This window comes from Argiope bruennichi, chromosome 9 (assembly GCF_947563725.1).
Source record: "Argiope bruennichi chromosome 9, qqArgBrue1.1, whole genome shotgun sequence".
Taxonomy (NCBI): domain Eukaryota; kingdom Metazoa; phylum Arthropoda; class Arachnida; order Araneae; family Araneidae; genus Argiope; species Argiope bruennichi.
Genome location: NC_079159.1, coordinates 55,633,444 through 55,640,015, shown reverse-complemented (window position 1 = coordinate 55,640,015; position 6,572 = coordinate 55,633,444).

The following is a 6,572-nucleotide window of genomic DNA, read 5'->3' as shown; positions in this document are numbered from 1 at the left end:
TATAATCCATAACTAAAATAACTTATTCAATCATAATTGTTTCCATTTAGGGCAGATGAAACAAAATCAGAGAAAAATGAGAAAATTTAAAATAAGAAGGGAATGTAAGAATCGAACGTCATCAATATTTAATTGCTCTGAAATTAATAGTTAAAACAAAAGAAAGTTTTAAATATTCATTCCAGACTAGTTAAATATTAATAACTTAATATTTAACTGCTCTGTTAAATAGAATTAAATATTAATAACTTAAACTTCTTAATCTCGTATTCAACTCATTTTATGGAGAATGAATCCGGAAGTTTATTATTAATATAATCGTCGTTCCGCTTAGTATGCTACACAAAGCTTATATTAAAAGCAAAATAAAATGTGTGATGTTTGTCTGTTATTTTCAGGTTACAGGACAATTAATCTTCTCCATACTTTCATCTATGGTCTTTTCTGGATTATTAAAACAGATTCGTACACCTGAAACATTTAACTGTGACTGAATTTAGACCATTCCTTTCCAGTTCCTGAGACCTACAGAGAGCTAGCTACAAACACAGAAGGCATCTATTAAGATTCCATCAACCACCATTCCCATTTAAAGAGAGAGCGCAAAACAATTATCTAAGAGTCGTCTTAACCATTTCCACCTTCCTCACATGATGTGTAACAACCATCGTCGTCGAACCACGATTTCTGGTTAGATGATTTCCCTCTGTCTGGATGGATTCGCGGATTGTGTGTCTCCCCATGGCGATATCACTCCGCTGCTTTTCTTTCTCGTTTATAGCGACGTTTTCTATTAATATTCCTTACCGCAAGCAACTGAGTGGGTCGAACGAAATTCGATTACAGAGACGGCTTTTCCAATTAATTTGGAGATTAAATGCGCAGACGATAAATTTGTCTGGGTGGTGGGCCTTGCTTTCCCTCAGTGTGGGCCTTCTACATGGACTTTTAATCATTTAGTTCCAAGTGTTGAATTCCTTAAGAACATATCTATAAAGCCTTTAAGCTGTTTCAGGTCAATGCTTGCTGTGGTTAACAAGGGATTCAAAATTAAATGTTTGATTAAAGTTCATGAATCAAGTGAAGTGGAATGATAGATTGCCTGAAAATAAACGCAGATTAGTGGAGACTATTTTTAAAATTAATTAATTAAGTTATTAAAGAAATCTAAAGTTTGGAATAATTTATTTTCACCAATTAAGAAAGAATTGATTAAATGGATTTTTAGAAAGTAATTAAAAGAACTTGAAAACATTATAAAAAAATTAATGCATTAAAAACCATATATGCAGTGGTTTTTGTTATGTATGTATCTCGGTTTCTAGTATCGACATCATCCACCTATGTTACTTGATCATTTGAAAGTAAGCATACTTACTTAATTGTGGATTATTGTTTTCAATAAAAATACTTCACACTCTTTCCAAAGATACGTCACATGAGTAAATGTTTCAGTGAATCTGGAAAAAAATTTAGAAAATCCGAAAAAAATTTAAAAAAATTTGTTTGCTTAAATATGGAGTGTATAATATATGCATGTTCTAAAAAATTTGATACTTGATTTCAATTAGTTATATGTTAATGAAGGACAGTGAAGCAATAATTCTAAAATATAATATATATAAAAGTAATAAATAATAGACATTTTTCTTTAAGAATTAGCATATTCATGATTGTTTTGATTGCCTTTATGGAAGGTGGCCATTTATAAAATTGCAATATTTAGAGTTCATAATGAAAGAATATATTAGAAGAAGCAAAATGAAACTGAACTCTCCATTGTAAAGGAAACTGGATAATTCTATTCTGTTATATATATCGACTTCTAACCTATTTTTTAAAAATCATGAGTAAATTGACAAATGGTATTCAACATGTTGTAATGAATCGTGCTTCTGTTTCTACTGAAAAACCAGCCGTCCTTTCCGTATTATCAGAACAAATCAGATAGGATTATGTACTTCTGTTCTAATTACAAGTGAACATGCAATCCTTAGTCATTGATTATAGATTGTAGATGGCAGCAACACATTCGGGAGTTGAGCTATACAAATATATTATAGGCAAAAATCCAAAATTCAAATTCTGATTGAACTTTTAAGCTTCTTTTTAAAACGTTTGATACCACGAATTATTACATTGAACTGGTAGATTAGATAAAATGTAGACTGTTGCTCTTTTCAAAGATTCACAATCAAGATAGTTCTGTAAAATAAAACACTGTTTTTGATTTTAAAAAAAATATATTAAATGTTGAAAAATACATCGGATTAGTAGTAGAGTTTGTAGAAAATGAATATGACTAAGAAAACAGAAAGGACTACATTCGATCAACTATAGTCTTAAGATATATAATGTTAAAATCTGACTTTTAAAACTGCACTTAAGATTTTCTAAGCAAATATAAATCTAATTGGCTGGGTAGTTAAGTGAATCCCAAATTGAAATTTAATGGCAAATTTTGATTCATTTCATATTTTTTTTAATACACAAAGATTTGCAAAATGATGTGCAATTATCAAAATAAAATATTGAATATAACGGAAAATCCGTTATTATCATTAACGGATTTTCCAGTAGGATAATTTTTAATATTTTTATGCTATATTTAGCATAAAAAAAACTAAGTGTTTTACTTCATTTCTAAAAGTTTGTACTTTTTAATGGATATTTTTAATTTACATCATTTTTCTTTCATCCAGCAACTAAAATGAAGTACTTGGATGATATTAGAAACCAAAAAATACTGCCTGCATAATTGCAACAAAATCATACATTTTTAAATTTTTTGTGCTTTTTTTTCAAATTCTAGACTCTTTGTATTAAAGCAAGATTTAATAAATAGTTTGCTTAATATTTTACCTTTGATTGACAGACAAAACGTAGCATTATAGTCCTAATCGAATGTAAGGGAAATCAATTCCATTTGCTTCAAACTATTGTGTATGAAAATGGATGTTGACCACTAAGCATTTCCCTGATGAGTTACGTCTTGCCAGCACATTTTACGTGACAAACCATCCTTTGTCTTGACCTATTTCTCACTTACTCGGTTATTCAAACTGACATAAGCTAACTTGCCGCCGCCGAAACGTGATCGTAAATCTTCGGATTTGCTCGGCAGTGATCGGAGTGATGGAGGATAAAGACAAAAATGGAAAGTAGAGAAAAAAATACTTTTTCCTTCTGTACCGAAAAATATTTTTTTACGATATTTTTTTTCCAAGAAAACCTTTAGTAAATGATGAGTTACTATTTGGAAGAAAACTTTAGAAATAGATGAAAAGTAATAAAGGAAGAAAAACATTTGATAAGAAATATTTCAGTCTTGAGTTTTCTACTTATCCGGAACGATTGGCGATTAACTTTAGGATCTTTTTATTACAATGATATAGTGATTGAAATTCAAAACTTCACAGATATTTTTTGTAGACAAGCATTGTATTTTTTTTATCTGTAATTTGTATTTCTATTTAAATTTCTTCTTAACTTATATTTCATGACAACCTTCTTAGCTGAAAAACATGAGAAACTCAATTAAATTTTAGTTGGTCATTCATTATTGATAAAAACAAGAGAAATATGCAATTAATAATCAAACTATAATTAATTGCCTTATTTGATCATACACTATATTTTTTCTCTGTACTGAAACATCATAAAAGGACACTCAATCAATCAATCAATTTAAGCAATCCAATATAATATGTTGCTGCACTGCTATTCTTATGCAACTTTTTTTATGATATTTTCATTCTGGTATCTAAAATATTTTCTACGATTAAGTTAAATGCTAAAGATAAGCCAAAAATGGGCTGAATTTTAAGCTAGAGTTTTATGATAAAAATATATTGTAATCGGATAACTTCAATAAGAGCACTTTATTAAAATTGACAATTTTTAGAGTGATGGATAGTATATTTTAATTACCTAAATCAAAATTCAAGTTTACCACTTATTATTTTAAATATTAATGAAACTTGAAATTGAATTTCTGAAATTTATTACTAGATGGAGCCACATGCAGGAAAACAAAATTAAATTTATTACTGAAACTTATAAGATTCTTATGATAATATAAACAAATTTTTAAAAAAATGTGCTTACAACTAGAAAATGCAAGAATGGAAAGTTTTAAAATTTTAAATTATCGAGAAACGAGTAAATAAATATAACAATTTTCCATATGTAGGAAACATCAAGCTAAAAATGAATTTTAATAAAAGCACAAATTGTAAAAGTTTTAGGAACAATATTTGATATTCAAGAATTTGCAAACTTAATTTCACACTTCAATACAGATTTAAGACTCATATAATTTCGATTATCTCTTTAAATATCTTCAAATTCTGAAAAATAAATATTGACTGGATTTTTGTCTAACCTTTTCTTGAAAGTTTTTTGAGATTATATAAGAGATTGAACGAATTAATCTGCATTTTTATCTCTAAATAGAATGATAAATGAAGGGATTTATTTTTAATGTTCTTTAATTATCGAATCAATATAAAATATATAAAAAAAAGATTTAAATATGAATTTCATTTTATTATCAATTTCAGAATTAATTTCAAAACTGTTATGATAACTTTTGGTAATAATCTGCTCTACATTTATTTTTTGATAAAAAAAATCAGATTTAAATTTATTATCGAAAGTAGGATAATATCATTTAATTTTTAAGTAATCATTTTTTTGGAAATTTTATTCATAATAAAATTATTATCGAGCTATTTTATGTAAATTAAAAGAGTAATTAAAAATTATTTATTACAATCAGTATCAGTGTCAATGCTTTACATTTATATCAACAATTTTGCTTTGGAATTTTAACGGAAAAAAATAAAGAAAGAAACGATTCAATACGTATAGTTTGAAACATTTTTTAATAATAAAATAACGTTTGCGATTCATGCGCTATCTAGACCTCTTAACTTTACTAATTACATCCTACTTTTCAAACTGTTCAACAAAGATTCTTTAATGATAAAATAATGAATTTAACGAAGCACTTTCAAGTGTCATCTCTTTTACAGCACTAATTATCTGCAAATAATATAAATCAAGATTTCTTTTTTCTCCTCTTTAACGGACCTTCACGCATTGTTAAAACTGTTAAGCAGAAGTTTTAAAGTATTCTTCTATTTTAATCTAATAATTTTATTATGGGATTCGTAAGCAGACAGATTTCATAACATATATTTGGTCGCATTGTATTGTGCAGAAAATCCTCAAAATTAATTACCAATTAAAATAATCCTGGAACAAATTCTTTATTTTGTAATGTACCGAAATGTATATAACTAAACTAAATTTTTCATATAATGAATATTTAACGTAGTAATTAAGCATACTTGTGTGTCATTGCTTCTTCCAACTTAACGTGCAGAGCACGAAATGGAGATGAAATCTTAAAAAAAAAAGAAGAAAAAAAAGGAATGAAATCCTACTTCCTATATAGATTGAAGAAATCACGAGGGCGCGAATTTCTGTAAACCTGTAAACAAGAAGGGGAAAAAAAACAGAAGACGATGATATGTGATAGCTTTACGTTGTTGGAATAAGAAACGGGCCAGAAACCATGACTGTACAGAAAATGAATTATGCAAAATTTCATTAATGTTCGAGTAGTAAATAAATCGCAAACAGAAATGAGTGACACGTTACAAAACATACAGGAAATAAACTTTATATTATCACTTATCAACATTAGATCTCCTAATTCTGTGAAATTTTTTTGTCGTGCGAACATTCTTTCCAGTATTTACTTTTTATTTCAAAATTCGTCTTCTCATGAATTCTATAGTTTGTTTATGAAATTTGGTTTCATTCCATTCGTAATTTGAGTTATTATTACATTTAAAAGTTATTTTATGACCACTTTGCATTGCCAAAAAAAGCTGATCATATTGTTCCAAATTCTCTGCTTTTTTTCATAAGGACCAAATGATATCTATTATTTCCATCACTAATACCAAGTTTATGGTTTCTACATTTTTTCTATTTGCTTATTCAAATAACAGTACAGAAAAAGAATCTCAACTAGTAAACAAAATTGTACAATGAGATTATAAAATAAATTGCAGCGTGCTAGTTGTATATTTTTTATTAGGAAACTGGTAGCAAATCATACTATAAGATGGAATCTCCAAAATCTGAACCGAAGCTTCATTAAGTTGTTATAGTCGTTTTCTGTATTTTGAGAAAAAAATAACACATCAGAGAATTAATTCTGGAAAATAAAAGAATGCATACCATAGAATCCATTTCTAGGGTTATTTGTTCCATTTCATAAATTAAATATTTTATTATAAAAAATTATTTATTATTATATTTATTTATGCATTTTGCCTTTTCATTAAAAAGTCTTTAAAATTTCATTCTGGCATACTTGCCGCTTCGCGTCATCTTTTCATTTATATCAAATTTGGGAAAATTTTTACAAAGTCGATTGTAATTTTCCTTATAACAATTTTTTTCTAAATCTTCTGAAATTCATTTGATACTTTTTTTTTCCAAATAGCTTTATACTTTATCTTCGTGTACTTGTTACACATTCAAAGATAGTTAAA